Source organism: Stenella coeruleoalba (assembly GCF_951394435.1).
Source record: "Stenella coeruleoalba genome assembly, chromosome: 18".
Taxonomy (NCBI): domain Eukaryota; kingdom Metazoa; phylum Chordata; class Mammalia; order Artiodactyla; family Delphinidae; genus Stenella; species Stenella coeruleoalba.
This window is the reverse complement of record NC_137164.1, coordinates 52,779,574-52,805,700: the sequence shown is the minus strand read 5'-3', so window position 1 is coordinate 52,805,700 and position 26,127 is coordinate 52,779,574. Positions and strand designations below refer to the sequence as shown.

The 26,127-nt window shown below is 37.2% G+C and overlaps 1 long non-coding RNA gene across 5 annotated transcripts in view; it reads right to left on the bottom strand.

Moving 5' to 3' along the window:
* The window catches only part of LOC307176546, a 237,741-nt gene that overhangs the window by 203,782 nt on the left and 7,832 nt on the right, over positions 1–26,127 (bottom strand). For all 5 annotated transcript variants that reach the window (XR_013824814.1, XR_013824815.1, XR_013824816.1 and 2 more), the window contains exon 2: positions 14,216–14,347. This is a non-coding gene — a long non-coding RNA (uncharacterized lncRNA). The remainder of the gene's footprint in view (positions 1–14,215; positions 14,348–26,127) is intronic.

The window sequence follows — 26,127 nt, the reverse complement described above, 5'->3', positions numbered from 1 at the left end:
CTCATTCTTTAAGTCTCAGGCCAAATTATAACTTTCTCAGAGAAGCCTTCCCTGAGCTTAGTATTGAAAGCACTTCTACCGATGAGGTATCACATCACCTCATTTATTTTAGAGCCTTGTACAATCTGAAGTCATGTTTATCCATTTGTTCACCTGCATACTCCAACTAGAATGAGCGCAAGGACTCTTCTCTTTCATTCTCCTGACTAATCTTAGAGCAGTGGTTCTCACACTATTCCTCTCAGGGACTTTACACTCTTAAAAAGTATTCAGGACCCTGAGGAGCTTTGGTATATGTGAGTTATATCTATTATTATCTACTACATATCAGAAATTAAAACTGATAAATTTAGAAAATATTTATGTATTTATATAAAAATATAATCTATTGCATGTTAACACAAATAACATTTTTATGAAAAATAATTGTTTTCTAAAACAGAAAAATAGTGAGAAGAGTGATATTATTCTTCATTTTTGCAAATGTCTTTAATGTCTGATTTAATAAAAGACATCTGTATCCTCACAAAAAAAAAAGAATGCCATTGCAAAAACTTGTTAAAGTGAAATCTGAACAAATGCAGATGAAACTAAACCAAACCTTCCACTAGAAATAAAGATAACAGCTGAACTATACATCAACCCCATGAAATTGCCAGATAAGTCTCATTTAGAAGGAGAAAAGCAAGGCACTGTGAGGTTACATGACTTAATATGAAAATCCACACAGGAAGCGGCATGGCTGGGATCAGATCCTGTGCATCTGGCTCCACTCCAGACTCTACCTAAGAACCCGTGGCAAGGTGCTTATGAAAGGAAATATGCCACTGAAAGGCCGAGGCACACAGAGAAGGGAATCAGCAGAGCTTAGACAAAGCAAGAGGAGAAATCTAAAATTAGATACAAGCAGCAAATCCCCTGATGATAGGTCAAGCTAAGGATTTCACTGACTCTTTAGTTAAGAGAAAAATAAGAATTAACAGGAGAATCTACTACATGTTGCTTATAGTTTCTCTAATCTGGAGGTGCTGTAGTTCATTATATAGTAGATTTCTTTTTCCGAATTGTAAGGTCAAACATTCCCAGCTAATCTTGTCCTTATAACTTCCCAGATTAAAGCCTTCTCCATCAGGGGTTGTTACTGACAGCTGAAGTGGGGACTGAGACTTGGATATTTTCAGTTTATGCCTTTACACAAGGAAAACATTTTGTATCGTTCCCCATCCTTGTTTGAAATAATCTTTAAACAAGAGAAATTCCTGCTAACCAGATCAATGTCATTCTGGTTTAATTCCAAGAAAATAAGAGAATGAAAGGGTAAGAGGACCGGGGAGAACCTGGCTAGAATAGTCTGTGTCCCTTCATCGGTCAATTGTTTATATTGCCGAGTCTTAAGAATTTCACTTCTTCCCCTTCCTGTTTGTCTTCGTGAGCAAATAAAGTAGGACTCCAAATTGCAATTGTTTGTAAACAACCGAGGATTATTTGGCTGGTAGGAAAGGTTTGTCTATAATTTCAGATAAACTTAAATCCTGTGTACTAGAAATAGGCAAACATTAGTCCTGAACTAACAAACTGACTATCTTTTTGTCTCCATCGCAGGTTTGCTGCTTATAATATGGCTAATTGCCCACTGAGGGTAGACTAAACTGTGTAGAGTTACTGAATTCCACTAACAGTACACATTTAAACATATGGTTAATAAAAGAGGGAATTTTAGTGTGTTCTCTTTCCTGATCCCCCTCCTATATTCATACTTGAATTGCTTCAAAAAAGTGCAAGAGATATAGAGCAAGCACTATAGAATTTAAAGACTCATCAATTTTTTTAAAAAGTGCAAGAGAGGAGGTAGATCCATCCACGGGCAGAGGGAGATGGGTTTCCAATGTATCAATAGTTTATCTTTGCCTTCCTACCCTATCACATTTCTTAAATTAAAAAAAAAAAAAGAAAACAAAACCAGCTCTTTTTTTTTCCCTCCCTAGGAAGAAACACCCAGTTAGAACAGTAAAGAAAAAAATGAGAGGTCTCAAATACCACTTAGGAGTTGACACCAAATTTTAGCTGTCATTTTCTTCCCAGGTTTATAGAGATATAATTGACATATAACATTGTTTAAGTTTAAGGTCTACAATGTGTTGACTTCATACACTTCTATATTGTGAAATGACTACCACAGTAGGGTTAGTTAATAATTCCATTACCTCACATAATGACCATTGCTTTTCTGTGGTGAAAACATTTAAGATCTACTCTCTTAGCAACTTTCAAGTATATAATACATTATTGTTAACTATTTCCACCATGGAATACATTAGATCTCCAGAACGTATTCTTCGTATAACTGTAAGTTTATACCCTTTGACCACTATCTCCCCATTTTCTCCAACCCCAACCCCTGGCAATCACTATTCTACCCTCAGTATCTATGAGTTTAGTTTTTTTTAGATTCCACAAATAAATGATACCATGCAGTATTTGTCTTCCTCTGTCTCACTTATTTCACTTAGCATAGTGCCCTCAAGGTCCATCCATGTTGTCACAAATGGTTGAATAATATTCCATTGTGTATATATACCACTTCTTCTTTATTCATTCATCTACAGGCAGATACATAGGTTATTTCCATATCTTGGCTGTTGTGAATAATATTACAGTGAACCTGTAGTACAGATATCTCTTCAGTTTCTTATAACCTTTCCTTGGAAAATATACCCAGAAGTAAGATTGCTGAATCATATGGTACCAATTTATATTCCCACCAAAAGTGAACAAAGGCTCTTGTTTTTCCACATTCTTACCTACACTTGTTATCTCTTGTACTTTTGATGACAGCCATTGTAACAGGTATGAAGTGATATCTCATTGTGGTTTTAATTTGCATTTCCCTGATAATTAGTAAATTTGAGCATTTTTCATGTAGCTTTTGGCCATTTGGAGGTCTTCTTTGGAAAAATGTCTGTTTAGTCCCTCTATCCATTTTTTAATAAGACTATTTGTTTGTGGTTTGCTATTGAGTTGTATTAGTTCCTTATATATTGTGGATATTAACTCATCAGATACATGATTTGTCATTATTTTCTTCCATTTTGTAGGTTGCCTTTTCATTTTGTTGATTGCTTCTTTTGCTGTGCAGGAGCTTTTTTTTAGTTTGATGTAGTCCCACTTATTTATTTTTGCTTTGGTCACTTGTGCTTTTTGTGTTATATCCAGGAAGTTGTTCCTAAGACCAAAGTCAAGGAGTTTTTTCTCTGTGCTTTCTTCTAGGAGTGTTATGGTTTCAGATCTCTTCTTTAATTCATTTGAGTTTATTTTTGTGATTGGTGTTAAGATAGGAATTCATTTTTATTCTTCTACATATAATTATCCAGTTTTTCCTACACTGTTTATTGAAGAAACCAGACTTTCCCCATTGAGTATTCTTGTTTCCATTGAGTATTCTTGTTTCCCAATATTAGTTAACCTTATATGGGAAGGTTTATACCTGGGCTCTCAATTCTGTTCCATTGATCTACATGTCTGTTTTTATGCCAGTACCATACTACTTTGATTAATATAGCTTGATAGTATAGTTTGAAATCAGGAAGTGTGATGTCTCCAGTTTTGTTCTTCTTTCTCAGGATTCCTTTGGCTATGTGGGGTCTTTTATGGTTCCATACAAAATTTAACATTGTTTGTTCTATTTCTGTGAAAAATGCCATTGGAACTTTGAAGGGCATTGCACTGAATTTATAGATCACTTTGGGAAGTATGAACATTTTAATAGTATTAATTCTTCCTGTTCATGAACACAGGATATTTTTCCATTTGTTTGTGTCTTTTCAACTTCTTTCATCAAAATCTTATAGTTTTCAGTGTAGAGGTCTTTCACTTCCTTAGTTAAATTTATTCCTAAGTATTTTATTGTTTTTGATACTATATTTGAGTGGGATTGTTTTCTTTATTTATCAGAGATTTTGTTGTTAGTGCATAGAAATGCAACTGATTCTGCATGTTGATTTTGTATCCTGAATCTTTACTGAGTTTGTTGATGAGTTCTAACAGTTTTTTGGTGGAGTTTTTAGGATAGTCTATATGTATGATCATATCTGCAAAGACATTTATACTTCTTCCTTTCAAATTTGGATGACTTTTATTTCTTTTTCCCGCCTAGCTAGGACTTCTAGTAAGACGTCGAATAGTAGTGGTGGGAGTGGGCACCCTTATCTTTTCCTGATCTTAGAGGAAAAGATTTCAAACATTCACTGTTGAGTGAGATGTTAGCTGTGGGCTTACTGTAATGGTCTTTATTATGTTGAGGTACATTCCTTCTATACCCAATTTGTTCAGAGCTTTTGTCATAGAAAGATGTTGTGTTTTGTCAGATGCTTTTTCAGCATCTATTGAGATGATCATATGATTTTTATCTTTCATTCTATTAATGTGGTGAATCACATTTATTGATTTGCATATGTTGAACCATCCTTATATTCCAGGGATAAAACCCACTTGATCACAGTGTATGATGCTTTTAATGTACTGTTGAATTCTGTTTGCTAATATTTTATTGAGAATTTTTCTATCTATATTCATCAGAGATATTGGTCTGTAGTTTTCTTTCCTCATAGTGTCCTTATCTGGCTTTGTCTTGGAGTAATGCTGGCCTCGTAAAATGAGTTTGGAAGTGTTCCCTCCTCTTCAACTTTTGGAAGAGTCTGAGAAGTTACTGGCATTAATTTTTCTTCAAATATTTCGTAGAATTTACCAGGAAAGGCATCTGGTCCTGAAGCTTTTATTTGTTGGGATATTTTTGATTACTGATTCAACTTTCTTACTAGTAATTAATTTGTTCAGATTTTCTATTTCTTTATGATTCAGTCTTGGTGGTCATATATTTCTAGGAAATTATCCATTTCTTCTAGGTTATCCCATTTGTTTGTGTATAATTGTTCCTAGTATCCTCTTAGAATGCTTTGTATTTCTGTGATCATCAATTGTAATAATTTCTCTTTCATCCTGACTTTATTTATTAGGGCCAAAAAGATTTCTCTTTGCCCTAAGCCATGCCACCTCGAGGCAGAAATGACACGGATAAAGCCAAACTGTTCCTCTTACCCTCTCCACTTCACCTAAACTCCTATATTTTGCTCCAGTATTATGCTGGAAATTCTCTACTTTAAAGCTGGACTTCCATGAAGGCTTTCTCATCCGCGAGTGATTGGCTAAGACAGTGTTTTCCAGGGGCTTCAAGACCACAGCCAAGAAGGGCTGGAGCCACTGCAGTGTCCACAGCTGGGACTGAGGTCTATATGCCTATCATCTGACACGTGGGTGGCTGAGACTCCTGCCAGGTCGCTTTGTGTTTGGTGCTGAATCCCACAGCTCCAACCAAGGCACTTTTTTTTTCCATGGATAGATGCCAAATTGTTTCTGGGGTTGGGGGTGGGGCACAAAAGAGGGACATTTTCCAGCCATGATGCTAACGTCACTCCCCTTTTTTAAAAAAAAGAATTAAATACCTCATTTTATTCTTTTTTTTTCAACATCTTTATTGGAGTATAATTGCTTTACAGTGGTGTGTTAGTTTCTGCTTTATAACAAAGTGAATCAGTTATACATATACCTGTGTCCCCCGTCACTCCCCTTTTAACGACCACTGAGCACATACTATATGCCAGGTTCAAGGCCGGTCACTTTGCTCGCATTATCCCAGTTAACAGTCTGACAACAACTTGACGAAGCTGATTCTATTGTTATCATAAGTATTGTAAACATGAGAATACTCAAAAGAAGTTAAGTAACTTACTCGTTACCCACAACTATAAATAGAACTTGCACCTCCATCATGGTATGAACCATGACGTGACAGGACTTTCTTTGCTCTCTAGTCCTCATTGCTCAACAATCAGTTATTATGTGTCAGGTGCCATTGTAGGCATGGGAGATATAAATAGATGAACAAGCCAAAGACCCTGCCCTTATGAAGCTTCTATTCTAGTACAGAAAGCACATAACAATCACGGTTTGTTTTGTTTGTCTCCATTACAAAATTCTGAGTAGTAAGTGCTGTGAATACTCAAACGGAATAGTTAGCTCGAGAGTACCTAGCAGGAGACAAAATGACCAGAATAGCCTCTGAGAAAAGACTTCTCTTAGGAAACGGTATTTGAGCCGAGATTTGAATGATGAGGCAGTACTAGCCATGTAAATGTTGGGTGTGGACTCTTCCAGGTAAAGAAAAGTGCTCAGGAACATACTGTAAGGGAGGAACATGCAGGGTATTAACAAGACAGAATGTATTAAAGAGATGGAATGACCCAGTGTTCTTGGACCTTGGTAAAGAAATGGGATAGTGTAGGAAATGAGTTAGAGAAGCAAGCAAGGATCAGATCGTGAAGGGCCGTGGAGGCCAGGGTGAGGTCCATGGTAAAATAAGGTATGAAGTAAAGTAAGAAGCCACGGGAGATTTTTAAGCAAAAGAGTAATTTGATTTAGGTCATGATATATTTTTATGATAAATTTAACCTGTGTATTAGCATATATATATATGCATGAAATAAAGTTTAACAAACACACATATCAAACATTTAGTCATGGTCACTGCTGGGAAAGGGAATGAGATTAGGAGATTGACGTGGGGTTACAAAGAGGGACTTCTACTTTATTTGCATTGTTTACATCTTGTGCATTGAGAACATATTTATGTATGACTTGAAGAATTAAATTAAAAATAAAATAAATAACTGAAGGAAAATGTTTTGGGTATAAGCCAGAGAAATAAATCATTATCGAACTTCGCCCAGAGATCACATTTTTTCATGAAGAGGCACAAAATCTATGCCCAAGCACAGTTTTCAACATTCATAGGTTTAAAGGCTGAAAATTAAATGAAATCTAGAATAAAAAAATCATAAAATGTGTTTATCTTTATATCATTCTAAATTAGGACATATATGTTAATACATAAAGAAATTATTCTCATTATTAACCTTTGTTAATTTGAAACCTCTGAAAGATGGAGGTTTCAAAGAAGAAAGAAAGAAAGGTTTGAAAGAAGAAAAGAGAAGCAAAACATATTCCTGAATTTCTGCTGTATCATACAGTCCAGAAAGAAACACAGGAGCAATCCAGTTAGCAGTAACTACTTATAAAAATCCAGTCTGGTATGTGTGTCCAAACATGAGTATCTTGCTATCAGTATAATCACATACAGGTAGTAAATATTATTTAAATCAGGTGTAAGAGAAGATGTGATTCCTGTGGTTTTTTCTTTCATCCTAAACAGATGCCCTTTCAGACTATATGACATGGTTTTAAAAATTACATATATTCCAAACCCAAAGAGAGGTTATAAAAACATTGCCATTTAGTAAGTAGTTCTTATCTACTTTCTTATCTAGATAAGAAAGAAGTACAACATGGTTTTCAATCTGTGTCTATTTTTTATCACTCATATTTAATTTGGATAGCATCAATATTATACTCATTAAAGACAATTCAATTCTGAATTTTAATTGCATGGGACCTAGTGAGCTCTGTGGCAGGAAGAATGACTAGATACTTTGGTTCTGAAAGGCAGCTTTTGACTTGATGAGCGTGGTCACCAATACCCTTCTAGACAATGTAGCAGCTTGAGAAGCAAATCACCCTACAGAAGAGGATAAATAGTCCAGAGGGAAAGGGGAATAGTTGTGAGTAGAACATGGTGATGTGTCATTTAAAGTATCCTCCAGTCCAGATCTTTAGGACACTGGTACCAGGCTCCTAGAATTCAGAGGTTAATATTAAACCAAGAGAACAACCAAACGAAATAGCTAAATCACTAGAGATGCTAAAGAAGACAAAGAATTAGGGCAGTGGAAAGCCTTCTTAAGCATTTAAGAATTCACCAAACATTCATCTACATATTGTACAGGCATCACATGAGATTAAAAGAAAAAGACATAATTTCCCAGGGACAAGCTATTAACATGAGCAGTTTTGTCCAAACCAAAAAATAAGAGAAAAATTGGATTTTTTATATGCTCCAAAATCTTAATAGTATAATCAGAAACTATTAGAGTTGTTGTTCAAGTTTACCTTGTTGAACCAAAGGCTATGCATGCACTTCCAGAGACACTTAGCAAGTGACAGATAAATATATATTGAGCACCTACTGGTTGCAATGCTCCAAGCTAGGCATAGGGAAAACAGTGGTGTAAATGTTATAAACAAGAACACGATACAGTCTATTCTCATTTGGAGCTTAAAGTCTAAAGGAGAAAATAAGCATAAAACAATTAATGTCAGTGACAATTGGTTAATGAAGTTCATTGTGCTGAGAGTGTATAATTAGTGACCTTAGCTATTCAGAAGGCGTGAACCGGAGTCAATGAAGGATTCCCTGAAGAAAGGATATAGAAGTTAAAAAGTGAAGAACTAGTAGGAGTTAGCTGAATAAAGGAGTGGATGGAGGGTGTAGAAAAGTATTTCCAAAAGAAGAAAGAGCATGTGTAAAGGTCCTGAGGCAGACAGGAGGGAAATCTCGGAAGATGGCCAGAGATCACAGCTCAAGAGAGAGCCTTACAAAAGATGAGGCTATTGCGGTAGACAGGTCTAAGACCAGATAGGGCCTTAGCCACCACATTAAGGATTCGGATTTATTTTAAGAACAATCAGGAGTCATTAGGAGGGTTTGAACTAGGAAAAGAATAAAATAAGGTCTGTACTATTATAAAGTTACCTCGGCTATTGTATGAAGAATGATCGGAAGGGATTAGGGGTACATGTGGGGAAATAAAAGAGATTTTTACAGCAGGTGGCTCAGCTATGGTAAAGGTGCTTGGGATATAAAGAGAAGACTCAAGAGATTGCTAAATAGGTAGACTGAACAGGACTGGATATGTAGATAGAAGACAGACAGAAGACAAAGTCCATAACCCCTCACAGATTTATGGCAGGGACATATGAAAAATCCATCAGGATTCTTACTATGTATGGGTACCAGAGTTTTGACACTTCCGGTCTGAATAGCTTTGCAATGCAGTACCTGTGAAGCTATTTTAAGGGATCATTTGGATAGTATTCTGCAGTCATCAGGAAAATGTATACCTTCTAGACAGTCTCCAAGGATTCTGAGAAACTTTACTGCAACAAATTAGCCCCTGAAAAAAGCTTGTGATTCTGTACCTAAGAGCATGGATATTAGCTACCCTCTCGAGAGAAGGTAGCCAAAGGAAGCAGGGAAGCATCATTGCCTCTGGGAAATGAGCAAGAATGATGGGAAGATCAGAGAATGCCACTTAGCTCAGGGCAAGGACATTAAATCACAATTTTTGCCAAATATTTCCGGGGAAGAAGAAACTGTTCTCTATAAAAGTTCCCCAAAGATGCTGCTGATTATCTACCTAGAGCTGAAATCCCAGAAATCCTGAATCAAGATTTGAGCCTGTGACAAACAATGTGATGTAGTCTCCTAATTATTAGTAACAGAAAATCTCAAGAAAGAAAATAAAAGTGGAATACGATGCAGGCGTCTCTCTGATTTAGCCCATGTAAATAATTATATGTATACATGGAACACTTACTAGGATACACATCTATGTAGTATGTCCAAGCCGCTTTGTTATACAATGTCTACCCCCAGCACTGCCTCCTAAACATCTTGTTAGCTAGATGATAATTCTTTTTTCTACGCTCCTCCTTAAGGACACATTTTTAAAGAGAATTCTTAAGCCTCTAGCAGTTATCTTTTGTCCTATAGTTAATCTCTTAATAAGACCAATTTAGCTGGAATATAAATGGTAATGCATCGTGTACTATTTACTGCACAATTCTGAACTTGCTCAGAGATTGCCTATAAGCAGGCTGGCGTTACCCATGGGCAGAGTTGGTTAGGAGAAACATGGAATGTTTTCAGAACCATAGAGAAGATTCAGGTTTTTAACCCTTGTTCTGGGAAGAGTTATTTCAGACCTTGTCAGCCCTTCAGAGAGCCTACTGTATGTAAGGACTGCATTGGGCATAGTGTCTGTTCTTAAAGTCTGAGGGATACAGACTCAGACTTGGGTTAAATGCGTAACAGTAACTGGGCTGTATTTGCAAAAGGGCCTATGAGCACAGAACAGGACAAACAGTATGACTTAACAATCACTCAAGGAAGTTAGAACATTACCTGTGAGTGAGGTATATTACCAGATGTGAAACACAGTAGTAATATTCCATTTGAATTTCTTGGGTTGTATGTCTACTTCCTTTTTTCACAGATTCATACTACCATTATTGGTTTAATTTCATTTGCCACTGTTGAGTAGTCTGCCGTTTGGAATGAGCTTGCATTCCATCTGTTGTAAGTGAAGGATTTGCAAGTGGCATTATTCCATATTTTCTTAAGGATTTAACGTGTCACTAGCTTTCAACTGACTCTACTAAAGGGCTTTTTGCCAGAACCCTACCTGATGCCAATTTTCATTCAATCTCCATAAATGTTTATTAATACAATAGTGCACAAAATCTTCTTTAACTACTGAGCATGCCAAAAGAGGTATTTGTTTTTCTGCTTCTCTATGCCCATATTTAAACATGTTACATAAATATGTCCACACCTAAATCTGTCCCATCTTGTTGATCCATTTTTAAAATTCACACCCTGCCTTGTATAAACACAACCCAACCATGAAAGTAATTTGTTCATGAGTCATAACCATACAAACATTGAAGTAATTGTAAAAGCAGCTCTTGTTAGTTTGCAATTAGGGGTATTAAGTTCTATATCATGCTGCATTCGATTTTCGGAAAAAAGTCATAAAGGGTTTTATTTGTTAATACTCAATAACATTTAATCATAGACAAAGACAAAGACAAATATATATCCATTTCAACACCTACAGAAATAACTAGCTGCCCTGGGTGCATCATGGCAGGTGGTGCTGTTTTCTTAAAGAGTATATACAGAATATATAAACCGAACAGGTACTTACAGACATGCCACAATAGGCTGGAATGGTCTGTCTATTTAACATAATATTTTCAAGGCCTCATATTCAGTATCAGGAAAAAATACCTGTTGTATAACTATAAATTTGAACCAAACATGCTTTAGAGCTCAACAACACTCTGTATGTAACAGTGATTCAGAGAAGGTGCAATTCAAAGGTAAATCTACTCTCACTATTAAATAAGATCTGAGTGTCTCCCTGTACTTCACAAGGTAGGAATGCCATGAATGGATTCCTCCTGGAAATCTCTGTAGTACCCTGAGTTCCGACAAGGTGCACATTATCTGCCAAAACTCTCCTGATAAAGCAGGGTCCTCAAGCCACCTGGAGAATCTCTCGGTAGCTGAAGTCACTCCTCCTGTGTCAAGTGTCTCATTTATCAACTCCTCCCTCCCCCCTCACTTACCTACACTGAATGTGCTTAATATCTATCAAAGTTATCCCCTGCTGTCCAACATCACAAACACTTCCTACATTGGATTTCTTGACATTTCTTATCATTCATTAAAATATTTCTTAATTGATCTACTAGTTTCCAGCTGAATTCCCTTCCAATTCATTCATTACATGTTCAAACACAAATCTCATCACGTCACTCCTGCTTCACATCTTCTAACGATCTCCTCAGTAACTCCAGGACTCCCGAGTAGCATTTCCACTTAGCTCAGGGACCTCAAATTGTACTTTTTTTTAAAGCCCCGGCTCCATTTTCACATCTGCTTTGTGCCTATACTCAAACACTCTCTGCCCTAACTTCTCTGAACTTGCCGTGCTCTCCCATTCAGGGCCCTTTGTTGAGAATGCCTTTCAAAAGCTAACTCAAGTATCTGCTCTTTCCTGAAGATTTCTCAGAAAACATGTGTTAGAGGAATGTGGGATGTGATGAAAAGCTCGCTCTGCAGAGCAGCTGGTGTTCAAAAGTGCTGGGATCAAATTCTAATTCTCCGGCTTGGCTGTGTGATCCAGAAAAAGCTGGTTGGTCCCCACACATAACATTCAGCCATAGCCATCCTCGTTAAGTGGATGCTGCCACCACGGGAGAGGACAAGTAGTCGATGCCTGAGCACCCATGGTCCTTCCCACTCTGGCTATAGCGATTTCTTTTTTTAATTGAGATATAATTGACATATAGCATTGGTATGTTTAAGGTGTACAATGTGTTGAGTTGATACATTTATATTTTGCCATGATTACCACCATGGCATTAGCTAACACCTCTGTCATGTCACATAAAAGATTTTGTGTGGTGAGAACGTTTAAAATCTAGTCTTTTTGCAAGCTTGCCAGCCTGTCATCTTTTAGGACTTTTCCCGTGTTATATGCTCCTGTCATTCCTGGACCACGATTGTCTCTGCTTCCTTCTAGACTTCCTGGATCCCTACAAACCATCGCCAGTACTTCTTCTTTCCTGCTGCCTCTATCTGGCCAGACAGCTTAATCTTTGGCCTTGGTCTGGTCTTTAAGTATATATAATATACTTAAAGTACAGTGAATATATAATATTTAATATATATAATATACTTAGAGTATATATAAAAATATATACTGTTTATCTATATATACTACTACCAATATATTACTAATAATACATACTAATATATATATAGATTGATATATATTAAAATATATAATATATGCTACTAATATGTATATACTTAGACAATACACACTTTTAACATACAAAAGTAACTTCAACTATAGTTTCTTGCCTACATTAATATGATAAGGTTGCACTGCCCTCCATCTTTCTGGCCTAATCTCCCCCTCTGTATCCTCACTCTGGAACTCATAACCTATTCTAACTGAGTCACGTAACAGCATTGATTACAATTTATGGTATACTTACTGTGTCCTAGGCAGGATACAAGACAGTTTGTATACATTGTGTTATTTAATTTTCCCCCAAATCCCAGGAGTAAGTGTTACTAGCACCACTTTAGAGTCAAGGAAATGAAAGAAGAGGGGTACTTACCCAAACGCCACTCGTAAGGGCAATATTGCTGCACATACACACAGAGCAAGGCAAGTCAGAGAAAGGTGGTAGAATAGAAAATAGTGTATGTGTATCTGGAGGGTTAAGGGAGTAGTGGTCAGGGACTGGCAAAAAAGGAAAAATCAGGGAGTAAAAGAGCACACCTCAGAAGGATTTGTACGGGAAACACTACATTGAGTATTTGACATGATTCATCTGACCCCAAGACCCCCATCCCAATACCTCTTCCAACTACACTCCTAGACGCTGACTTTAAGTCTGAAAGACCCACATTCTCACGACATCTTCTTTTGCTGTCCAGGCCTAAGGAATGTGTGTCACACAGAGGTAAAGCCAGATGCCTCAATCTTGAGTGATAGGGTCAAAAGCAGTTGGAGACTGGGGAGCCAGAAAATGAGAATCAAAAGTATTACCAATGGGGGCTTCCCTGGTGGCACAGTGGTTAAGAATCCGCCTGCCAATGCAGGGGACACCGGTTCAAGCCCTGGTCAGGGAAGATGGTACATGCTGCGGAGCAACTAAGCCCGTGAGCCACAACTACTGAGCCTGCTCTCCAGAGCCCACGAGCCACAACTACTGAGCCCCCGTGCCACAACTACTGAAGCCTGCACGCCTAGAGCCCGTGCTCCACAACAAGAGAAGCCACCGCAATGAGAAGCCCACGCACTGCAACAAAAGTAGCCCCTGCTCGTCGCAACTAGAGAAAGCCCATGCACAGCAACAAAGATCCAACGCAGCCAAAAATTAATTAATTAATTGATTGTTTTAAATAAAAGCGTATTACCAGTGGATCATGGGCTGCTTTGCTGAGTTAAAGAATTTTATAAGAAAAAAATTCAACCAGGAATTTTGGAAGAGATGGCATCGGAACATAAACAGCACTGAGTCAGAAATCAAAAGGAAGTTAACTGCAGGTGGAAGAAAAAGTTAGAAAGAAGAAAAAAATTGGACTAACTATAACTGTATTTTTTAAGATTAGAAAGAATCTGTGCTCTGAAAAATAATCATTATAATAACAACAGTTACTGTTTTATAAACACCTATTTTGTGCAACATGCTTTGCCCTCCTAAATCTCATAAACCTTACAACAACCTTGTAAAATGGGTGTTATTATCCCTATTTCACATGTGATGAAATCACTCATTGCAAAAGAATGAATAACCTGCTGTATTAGTCAGAGTTCTCCAGAGAAACAGAGCCAACAGGATATATATATCCTATATAAATTATATATGGAAAGCGATTTATTATAAGGAATTAGCTCACATGATTATGCAGGCTGACGAGTCCCAAGATCTGTAGTCAGTCAGCTGGAGACCCAAGAGAGCCAACAGTATAGTTCTAGTTTAAAGGCTGGCAGGCTGGAGATCCAGGAAGAGACCATGTTTCTATTCAAGTCTGAAAGCAGGAAAAAAAAAAAAAGTCTGAGCTCCAAGGAATTCAGGAAGGAGAAATTCCTTCTTATTCAGGGGAAGGTCAGCCTTTTTGTTCTATTCATGCCTTCAACTGATTGGATGAGGCCCACCCACACTAGAGAAGGCAATCTGCTTTACTCAGTCTATTAATTTGAATGTTGAACTCATCCAAAAACACTCTCCCAGAAACATCCAGAATAGTATTTAACCAAATATATGGGTGCCCCATGACCCAGTTAAGTTGACATAAAATTAACCATCGCACTTGCCTAAAGCTACCTAATTTGTAAGTACTGGAAATGGGATTTAAACCCAGATCTGTCCTTTGAAAAAGTCCACTGCTATTCATCTATGCTGGAAACATGGGACCACAAGAATGACCTAGAATGTATGATTCTGTTACTTGAAATTTTTGCCAAGATCATAGAAAAATTAGTTGCTGAGTGATTAGCTAGAACATTTAGCTAGATTAGCTAAAAAGCCCATTTAATTTTTGTACTTGAACCAAATGAGGTACGCTGGTACCGAAACACCTCAGAAAAGGAGAAAGGGGTTAATGGTGCTGAAAGAGCTCTGAGACAGGGAGAAGCCAGCCACCTGGATTTCTTTCAGTAATGCAGGAAAGTTTTTTCCAATGTCCACAATTTCACAGCCTCACACAAATTACATGTCAATTTGAGTACAGTCAAATAAAGAGCAAAAATTAATTTGAAAAAGGTCCTCCTTTACACTTGCAATGGTACCTTTCTTGCAATGGCTCAAGGGAAAAGGGAGAATCACATTTTTTTGGTTAAAATAAGAAAGTCAACCCCCAAATTATAGGTGATCAATACTTGTATTCTGTCCAGACAGCTTAACAACTTTTTGGAAATCAAACATCAGGAATACGTTAAAGAATCAGCTGATCGAAATTATAAATCAATTCTGTTTTTTTCCCCCATGGTTTCATGAGACACTATATTCTACAAAAGGGGAAACATACTGCTCAAAATAAGCCTGGTTCAGAATGTATCTGCAGGTACAGAAATTACAACTCCTTGTTAAATGAAAAAGAGTTATACATGAATGCTATTCATAGAACCCACTAACTAATATAACCATATGCTCTTTTCCTCAGTTAGTTTTACTAACTAAATATGTACTATTTTTAAACTTGTCTGAGGTTTTCTGAACAAATCAGTGGGCTTCTAATTCCATCAAAGTCCAACGATAAGCCTTCAAGATTCCTTCAGCATCAGAAGAAATCTTTCCAGAATTTATTTTTTTCCAGAAAAAAAAAAGAGAACAGTCTGATCAGTGAAAGGATAAAATCCATCAAATTGGAAGCAATTTGATGCCTAGTATGATTGTATGTCTGAGGACTAATAATCGGTTGTGGTATGCTACTTCTTAAAAAAGATACTTTGAGGTTATGCACATCATCTGTCTAATTTGCAGAAATTTGCTGAGTCAAGCAGGTCTGATCCAGTACACATTCACTTTTTTTTTTTTAGGCCTTCAGATAAGTATCCTGTGGGAAACGCTACTCAAAATGGCAAGCCCTGAAAAAAAAATTTAACATCTTACTAAATATGAGGTTGGAGGTTACTGTTGTGAATTTATATAAAGGTAAAATAAATTTAAATTGGGGCTCAAAATGTCATGTTCACACTTTCCTAAAATGAGAAACAGCAGTCTAGATGGGATAGCCTTGGACTAAGAGTTGAGCCTGAACTCTAACCTCTGAACCTGGGTCTGAACTCTAACCTCTGAACCTGGGTCTGTCATTCTTTTTCGGTGACATACTCAGGTCACTGTCCTTCGGTTTCTTTATAAATAATGCCTAATATGAGAATAATAATTACTTTGTATTTCAAATGTATGCTATGATGATTCTATAGAAAAATACCAAGGAAGGAATGAACGAGAAAGCCCTTACAGTAATGACAGAAGAGTGGGCATGAGTAGGCAAATCAGGAAAAAACGTTGGCACTAAAGATCTGGATGAAAAAAGGTAAGAGGAGCAAAACACGGAACGGAGTCAAAAGAAAGCAAAAACCAGCGTTCCCAAATTATACCAATTATAGTTTTGAAAAGAGGGAGAATTAGAAGTTCCTGAAAGTAGAGGATTTAATGCTTAATAGGGAAAGGAGGGAAATGCAGTAATGAAAAAGTGGAAGAAAAAGCTCTATTTGGTGTTATCTGATATCCAGCAACTTCCCAGAAGACCCTGAAGAGAAGAAGAAAGATCCTTAGGCAGATCGAAGTATTCTAGAGTGTATTTACATTTTTACGTGTGAGAGCATGTTTGCTTCTTTCTCTTATTTGATATAAAAAAAACAGGCCAGAGACCCTTAAAAGCTTTTTTTGGTAGAGTTATAATCAGGAAAAGATGCAAAGAAGTCAGAAATTGCCCATATAGGGATTAAGTTATGAAACTTTTTGACTAAAAAGACATGGAAATATTTCCAAGACACATTGTTGAAACTTTTCAAATGTCAGGGTTGTATGATGTAAGTTTGGGAAATAGCACACTGATTTATTTCCAAGATTTATTTGGGGAAAAGAATCAGAAATACAAGCTGCAATTTGTAACAGCACTGTTCAAAAAGCCAAAACTGAAGATTGTTTACATATTGTATTAGAAACGAAATATTGGCTAAAGACAACCACTTTTTGTATTCAAAGAGTACCGCAGTGTTAGAATTCACCAAAGAACTTAATGAACTGATATGAAGTTAGCATAGAACAGTACCTAAGCTAAGGAAGAACTGAAAAATGGATAGCTAAAAAATGCCATCCAAGGAGATATGTTCTTGACCATTTATCCACATAAATGTAGTAAGAAAACAGATGACTCAGTGAAAGAAGCAGCAGCTAGCAAATCAGATGAATAAATAGCTGGTGGATGTACTTCATTTTTAGATTGCCTTCTTTGCTACATAGATTTAGTTACTTGAAACTGAAAGATGCACATGGACTTTTGGGGAAGAGCACCTTCTGGAATGTATAATTGTATTTGTTTCAAGTAGCGCTTTCTAATCATCACACTGGTCAAAATGCCTTATGCCCTCATTGTATTGGTAAAGGTGACCAACAACAATAGTTTTCAAAAGGTTTTTGTGGAAATGTGTATGAGTTTTGGTTTAAAATGAGGACTATCTATTATTGTGTTTGAATGCTCTGATCTTAGTGAAGATCCTGCAAAAAGATAGAAATAATACATCTGAAAAGGATGTAATATATAAGTATGTTAACAACACAAAACTTAAATAGTTACAGGAAAATTGTACGAAGAAAGATCCAAAAATGGATAAAGCACCAAAATGTTTTAAAGTCTCATTTAAAGGTGGATGTGGCCCATATATACAATGGAATATTACTCAGCCATAAAAAGAAATGAAATTGAGTTATTTGTAGTGAGGTGGATGGACCTAGAGTCATACAGAGTGAAGTAAGTCAGAAAGAGAAAAACAAATACCGTATGCTAACACATATATGGAATCTAAAAAATAATGGTTCTGACGAACTTAGTGGCAGGACAGGAGTAAAGATACAGGCATAGAGAATGGACTTGAGGACATGGAGAAGGTGGGAAGGGTAAGCTGGGATGAGGTGAGAGAGTAGCATGGACATATATACACTACCAAATGTAAAATAGATAGCTAGTGGGAAGCAGCCGCATAGCGCAGGGAGATCAGCTGGGTGCTTTGTGTCCACCTAGAGGGATGGGATGGGGGGGGAGGGAGACGCAAGAGGGAGGGGGTATGGGGATATATGGATACATACAGCTGATTCACTTTGTTATACAGCAGAAGCTAACTCAACATTGTACAACAGTTATACTCCAATAAAGACATAAAAAAATAAAATAAAATAAAGGTGGTCTCCTACTTAGGATCTCACCTTATACAAAAGTATCCCAGGGTACTTTAAAGTCAGCTTGGGTATAGTCCCAGCTCCACCACTTTCTAGCTAAGTGATGGCCTAGGAAGACCCACTACACTCTCTAAACCTCAGTTTCCACGTGGATGAAATGAGGTTAATAATAGTATCTTCTTTATAGTAATGTTTTAAAGATTAAACCTCTATCACATTGCAGTATAATTATTTATGTTCATGGATCTTTCATTCATTCTTTCCATCAGCAAATATCACTTGAGAGCCTACTAAAGTGGATATTGACTCTGCCTCTATCTCTCTGACTCTTAGTCATGTGGCTTTGAGAAGACTACTTAACATCTTTGTCAATGTTATCATCTATAAATTTGAGATAAAAATAGCACATATCTCATAGGGTTACTGTAAGGTTAAATGAGCTAATACAAGTAACATATTTAGTACAAAGCCTAATAAAAATTAGAAAATCAATAGATGTCAGCTAGATTTTTATTAATGTTTTCTTCCTCCTTTTCCTCCTCTTTTTCCTGCTCTTTCTTATTCTTTTTTCTTATCACCATCATCATCATCATGCATTCTGCTAGACCTTGTCCTATTAGGAGGTGATATTCTTTCTTTCATTCTACGGTAATAAATATAAGTATGATACTGAACGTTAGCTCCTGTGATTGGTCAAGACCTTTTAGTTTGCAGCAAAAGAAAGTCAACTCAAACTGTCTTCACTGAAAAAGGGAAATTCTTTGGCTCACGTAACCAAACAAAACAAAAGCAAGAGGTGGGGCTGGTCTCAACATCATTTGGATCCAGGAACTCAAACTTTGTCAAGACATTCCTTCCCAGCATTCTCATCTCTGCTTCATTTTGAGCATAGGTTCCATTCTCTCCTTCTGCAGACAGCTCTCTCTGTGAGGCAGAGATCACACACTGAAAGTTCTGGGTCTGAATCCTAACAGGTCCTGACAAGGTGACAAGGGACCTTACTGTCTAGCTCCAATCGGAAAAGAACATGGAAAAGGCATTAATTGGCCTGTTCTGGGTCACATGCCCTTGAGCTGCATGAGATTATGCACTATACATGTTATGATGAGATTATATTCTATATGCTAACAGGGAGACAGTACAGGTTCACAGAAGTGGAGAGGAGTGGAAAACAGCATATCCCACGGAAATCACCAGCATTTTGTTGATTTGTGTCACTGAGAGGTCCCCTCCCTGTCTTCTCCCTTTATAAACTCGGTGCCTAGTACTGTTTAGTGCCTAAAGGATATCCATAAATACTTTCAAAAAATTAATCTCTCAAAAGACTGACATTACAATCCCAATAAAAACCTTTTGAAAATGACTGTTATTGGTCATCTTTACCAATACAACAGAGGACATAAAGCATTTCTGACCAGGGTGGTGATTAGAAAGCACTACTCGAAATATAATTATACATTCCAGAAGATCCTCTTCCCTGAAAGTCCAATTTTCAATTTCTTTTCCTTTTAACAAGACCATTTGAAAAGATCAACATATGTTCATGATGCTCAATTTTAAATATTTTAAATAAGTATCTATTACTCTTTCATAGTTCAAGCTGCTGTAACAAAATACCTTAGACTAGGTCGCTTATAAACAACAAATATGTCTTTTTCATGTTTCTGGGGGCCGGGAAGTCAAAAATAAAAGCACCAGCATATTCAAAGTCTCGTGAAAGCCAACTTCCTGGTTCACAGAAGCTGGTTCCATCTTTTTGCTGTGTCCTCAAGTGGTGAAAGAAATAAGGAAGCTCTCTGGAGTCTGTTTCATAAGGTCACTAATCCCATTCATGAGAGCTCCACCTTCATGACCTAATCATCTCCCAAAGACCACCCCCCCCCCCCCCCCCCGGTAAACATGTCAGTCACATTGAGAGTTAGGTTTCAACATATAAACTTGGGGAGGACACAAACATTCACTTCATAGCATTCTGCCACCGACCCCTCCCCGCCCCACCAAATTCATGCATGCGCAATATAGTCATTCTATCTTAATAGCCCCAAAAGTCTTAAATCACTCCAGCGTTAACTTAAGAAATCTATGTCCAAAGTCTTATCTAAACATCATCTAAATCATATGGGTAAGACTCAAGATATGATTCATCTTGAGGCAAATTGCTCTTGCAGTGAACCTGGGAAATCAAACAAGTTACCTGCTTCCAAAACACAATGGTAGAACAAGCATAGGACAGACATTCCCATTCCAAAAGGGAGAATTAGGAAATAAGAAAGGAGTGACTGTACCATGCAAGCCCAAAATCCAGTGGAGCAAGTTCCATTAGATCTTAAGGCTCAAGAACAATTCTCTTTGGCCCAATAATCTGCCCTCCAGGTCCACTGGGCCAAGGGTCCTGCCCCTGCAGTTGGTGCCCATTTTATATTTCCAGATAACACATCTTGGTGCCCATTTTATATTTCCAGATAACACTGATATATCAAAAGTGAATGTTCCAAATATCTTTGGTTAAGAAGTTTCAGAACTCACCCATAAATCTCTGCTTGCTCTCTATTCTATCCAAGGAAAGCATATTGGAAATGAGATGCCTCATTTTCCTAGTGAAAAGCAAGGTCAGTCTATAAATAGAATTCAAGATTATATGCATAATGTACAGTAACGCCCTCAAGAGACTACACTTTGAAAGTGACTTTTAGACCAGGGAACTGGGAAGAGAATGACTCTCCTTATATAAAGATGACTAAATGAAAGGGAAAATATGGTAATAAAATAAAAACTTTTCTTCATCTTTCTGGCAATTCTCCAAGACCTCCATTTCAGGGAGCACATGTCTGATAGGTTTAATGCTGAACTCAGTCAACCGATTATATCTGTGTAAATAAGAATAGCTGTCCAACAAGGCAATTTGGGGAAAGCAGAGAGGTGATCAGCTGGCTCTGGACAAAACTGAGAGAGTACAGTCGGGGCCAGAACAGTCTTTTATATTTCATTCCCCCACACTAGCATCCCTTCTCATGTCTTCACCCACATGCAATTGGTAGAAGATTGAACTGACATGAATGTGCTGCATCTACCTCTCTTTGTCCCATGCCTTCTCTGCTATACCATCTGATCTTACTCTTTGGGAAAAGTTCTTAGAGAAATCATTCACACTAAGGTGCAAGTGAGAGATATGTCTGAACTGATTACCCTTCTTGAATGCCTCTGTATTTTCTTTTTAAATGCAAGGAACATCTGGTGTTGACATTCCAGACATCTATGAATCATTATAATAGGAAAAACTCACACACGTAGCAGTTTACCAATTCATACATTATGTTTACCTCTACAAGAAACTGGGTTTGGATGGTTATATTTGAGTGACAAGCCTTGTAAGTTCAGTTGGGATGGAGGTTCCACAGACTGATGCGTCGTGGAGTGGTATACATCTGTCAGGAAGCTGTGAGAAAATGTCACTCTTTATTATCTTTTTTTTTTTTCTATGTCATCAATTTCTTCCAAATCTGATCCACAATCCTTCACTCCCATAGTTTAAACTGATCTTGGTTTTCGAAGTCTTTCATCTTTGGCCTCAATCAACATCCCAAGTTCCTGGCCTTATTGCCAACTACTTCCTTTATGCTGCCTCTGCTTCAGCCAGCATACTTACTCCCTTCCACTGTAAGCATCCCCGGATCTTTTTTGTTACACATGCCCAAAATGCTCTATAGAGATCTTCTTCTCTATAGATTCAAATCTTCTCTCACATTCTAAACAGCTCAGACCTCACCTCTTTCTTTGAATTGATGGCAACTGAAATCCTAGTACTTTTCGTATCTGACTGCCTATTTTACATTTCTAGTTAACACTGATATTTAAAAAATGAAGTGTCCAAGCTATGCATATTTTCAGTCAAGAAAGTTTAAAACTTAGCCCATAACTATCTGCCTGTTTATCCATCCTAGCCCAGAAGAACAGTCAGAACCAGACAGATTTCCTGTTGAAAAGTGGCACCACTCCAGACCAAGGCTGTCTGAAGTGATCTGTCCCTTCTCTGAATTCCTATAGCAATTGTTGGATTTTAAAAATCGATTTATATCTAGACTCTCTTTGACATCTCTACACTCTCTAAACAACTATTTAAATGTTATTAAACTACATGTTTTTAAATCTCATTTACTCAGTTACCTCAAGAATTTTTTCACAGCATAAAGTATGATTATTTTAATGTTAGCCCCATATGGAGACATTCACCTAGTAGACAAATCATAAATACTGGCTGGTTTCACGGTTTTTTAAAGCACAGCTAAGAAGTTTTTTCTATATGTAACAAAAGTAGTGCTCAAGTATTGTATCACTAAGGTGAAACACAACTCTTCCCATTTCATCGATGGAATAAGTGCAAGAAAAAGGACAATAGGAAGATTGTTCCAGTATGTAAGAATTATAAATAATCATCAATCCATTCATATTAAAATTAAGAATTTTCCTAAGTTTTTTTCTCATCCCTTTCTCATTAAGTGGTTTTTAATAAATTTAAATAAATTTATTTCAACATTTCTAACAAATATTAATAACAAATAATTTTTAAACTACTATGCAACAATTATTTCTGAAATTTAATTTCTATAAGCTCTTGCTGTTTATTCACTGAAAATGCAGCTACAGAAAAGTTATTCAATATGTGTTTCCAACAGCTGAGAAGCTAGCAAGTTTTCCTCCAACTTTAAAGGGAGAGACACATTTTTGCAAGGAAATCTGCTAGCCCACATCTCATTGTCAGTAACAAGAGACATTCACTTTGAAGTTATGCATCACTTTTTAAAGATCATAATTATTGACTGAGAAGGTTAAAGAAAAAGAATGGCATTAATAAGTGGACTTCGAGTTCAATGATAATAACAAATTAATTAAAATTAAAAGCAATATGGGTATAATAAAACAAAAAATAGCCAAATGATTTTAAATAAATATAAAATTATTCTCCCCCTCTGGGTAATACAAGTTATAATGTATTATCTCTAAATTTAGATCATTTTTCTCCTAATTGGTCTCATACCACTATGAACAGTATTTTCCACACCTTGATGTTTTTTGAATCACTTAGACAAAATCAAGACTGTACCTGGTAGGGAAGAAATTAATGTAATTATGGAATCTCTATTAAATCAAAACTAAGTTTTAAACTCTGGCTTAGTTTAATATTTTCCCAAATTATTTTTCCAGGTATACTTTAGAACACTCTTCAAAACAGTTCATCAATTTGCCAAAGATAGATGAGTCTCTCCAGAGTATGATAACGTATCAGGGACTCAAGTTTTATTGTTGTTTCGACAGGCTGGGCTCCCAGCTGTAGTAGTAATCAGATCCGCTGCAGTTAGAGGAATTCTATAAATCTGTGGCAAGTCCACAAATGACCTCAGTATCTGTTATTATGACCACTTCATTCATGAGCCCATTAAACAAGCACTGCCTGGGTGAGGAAAGCTATGATTGAATCCATAGGGTAATCTTATCTAACCAATTATTGAAAGCCTCCTCCACAGAAGGGTCCTTCTGGGGAGTTTTCACCCACAGCATAAACATTCTCATAATTTGGACCCATTCCAAGAAGCTCATTCACATTTCTTTTCCCCAAACCATTTGTCACTATTCCTCCTGTCTTATTCTTTCTAAATCTCAGACTGTTCAATCTGATCATCAGCCACGATGCATGAACTGGTATAAATTGGTAGTTCCTCTCATCAAGAGACTTTTCCTTTCTCTTCAAGACTGACCTTAAAAGAATGGATTGTACAGGAAACTAGTCCTCTGCCAGCTGGTGCCAGCAATTTAACATCTCTAAAGCAGACCCAAATTACCCCTCCCCGTAAGTCAACTGTTCGTAAGAACACCTGTTCAAGGCCATTCTGGAGGGTCAGAAGCAGAGCCATAGGAGTAAGTACACTGAGGATTAGTCACTCGTGCAAATTTCTTGTGCTCTCAGAATCTGACAAGCCTGCATTTTGTGTTTACCTCTTCAATTTGTTGACGGAGAACCATTCAACGTACCTGACTTTGTGTTTGGAAAACAAGATAGAAACAGTTCATTTTAGGAGTTCGGGTTGCAGTCACCTGCTTGCAGTCTCTACCTCAGACCAGTAACAAGTTAAGAACAGTTAACTGAAGAAGACAAGACTTTGCAGTAGAACGTTAGTGGCCTCTATCATAGTTCTCTTATTTGGGCTTGTACTTGCTTTACACAGCATGTCAGTCTGCCAAAGACACTGCAAGCCCCGTTGAATCTATTGCTTCATGAGAGCCAAGAGGGAGAACAGCCTGTACTGCAGCCTTGATCTGCTGGAATGCCTTTTCTCTCTCTGGCCCCACTACTTGTAAACAGTTTTGTAAGCAATCCACTTGATAAACATGTCAGAGTCACATATCCACATGTGTTATATATTAATCCCAAATCCAAACAAGTCCACAAACCAGTGCATCTTTTCCTTATTAGTATAAGATACAGAGGACTCCCTGTAGACTTCCGTTTTGAAGGAGCTATATCATCAAGCTTCAGATCACTGGACCCCTCCAATTTTAAGTAACAGATCCCTGAATTTTATGTGATATATCTTCCATCCTCTTTCAAAGGTAGGTATTACCAAAACATTTATTTTGCTACTACTATATGGCCCTAGCAGCATGATTGATGCAATATACAAGCATTATATACCAAAAGATGAAGAGATGATAAAAATCCCTGAGGATTAAATTATGCTGTAGAGTTAGAGGACTGACAAAGATAAAGGTGAAGGTTTATGTTTATCAAGTGAAAGCAAATTGCTTCAGGTGAGATGGATAGCTACAAAGCAAACCAACTTCTAGGTATGTGTTAATTTGCTCCACTAAAAAAGAACTGTATAAAATAGTAGCTAAATGGAGTCATGAGATGCTTACAAATTTTACAATTCATTTACAACACATTATCATCTGTCTTCTGCACAAACCAAACAGGTAAGTTTAATGGGGATATCCTAGAAATCACTGTTTGGCTGTTCAGTTCTTGACAATGGCTCTCATTTGTGAAAGCCCCTCAGTGATGTGGCATTACTTTTTTTTTTTTTTAACATCTTTATTGGAGTATAATTGCTTTACAATGGTGTGTTAGTTTCTGCTTTATAACAAAGTGAATCAGCTATACATATACATATATCTCCATATCTCCTCCCTCTTGTGTCTTCCTCCCAACCTCCCTCTCCCACCCCTCTAGGTGGACACAAAGCACCGAGCTGATCTCCCTGTGCTATGCGGCTGCTTCCCACTAGCTATTTTACATTTGGTAGTGTATATAAGTCCATGTGTGGCATTACTTTTGACTTATCAATTTTTTAGGGGCATACTCCACAAGCTTCTTCTTTGCTATCCTCACTGTAGTAGTCTTAACAGACTATGTCAGGGAAAGACTGGGGAATCTGTTAGTTTCTGAATACATCGCATCAAATTATCCACACAGAAACTAAGGAAGTAATCACAACACAGGCTTGGGGACTCAATGGCCCCAAAATGAAATGGTCTTTGAATAAAATTTCATTTACCCTCCGACATCCACCTAACCTGTGATCATAGTGACATTTTGGTTCCCAGGAATTGGTTTTGGGCTCAGTTTACATCCAATAACCCTCCAAAGGCCTGGATATTTTCCTTTCCTAGGTGCATAATGGTCACAAATCTTTCTGTGGAAGGCTAGAAGGAAGATTTAAATACATGTGCATGATATTGACACAGGATATTTTTCAAGGGTACCCATCTCCTTTATTTAGGGAGCTCTGGCTCCGTGACATGACTCAAGGCTGAAAGTCAGGCTTCCACTCAGCAAACTAGGGCTTATATTGTTTTACTAAAGATTAAGTGGGATTTCAGTGCCCTGACCATCTATTTGATCTCAGGACT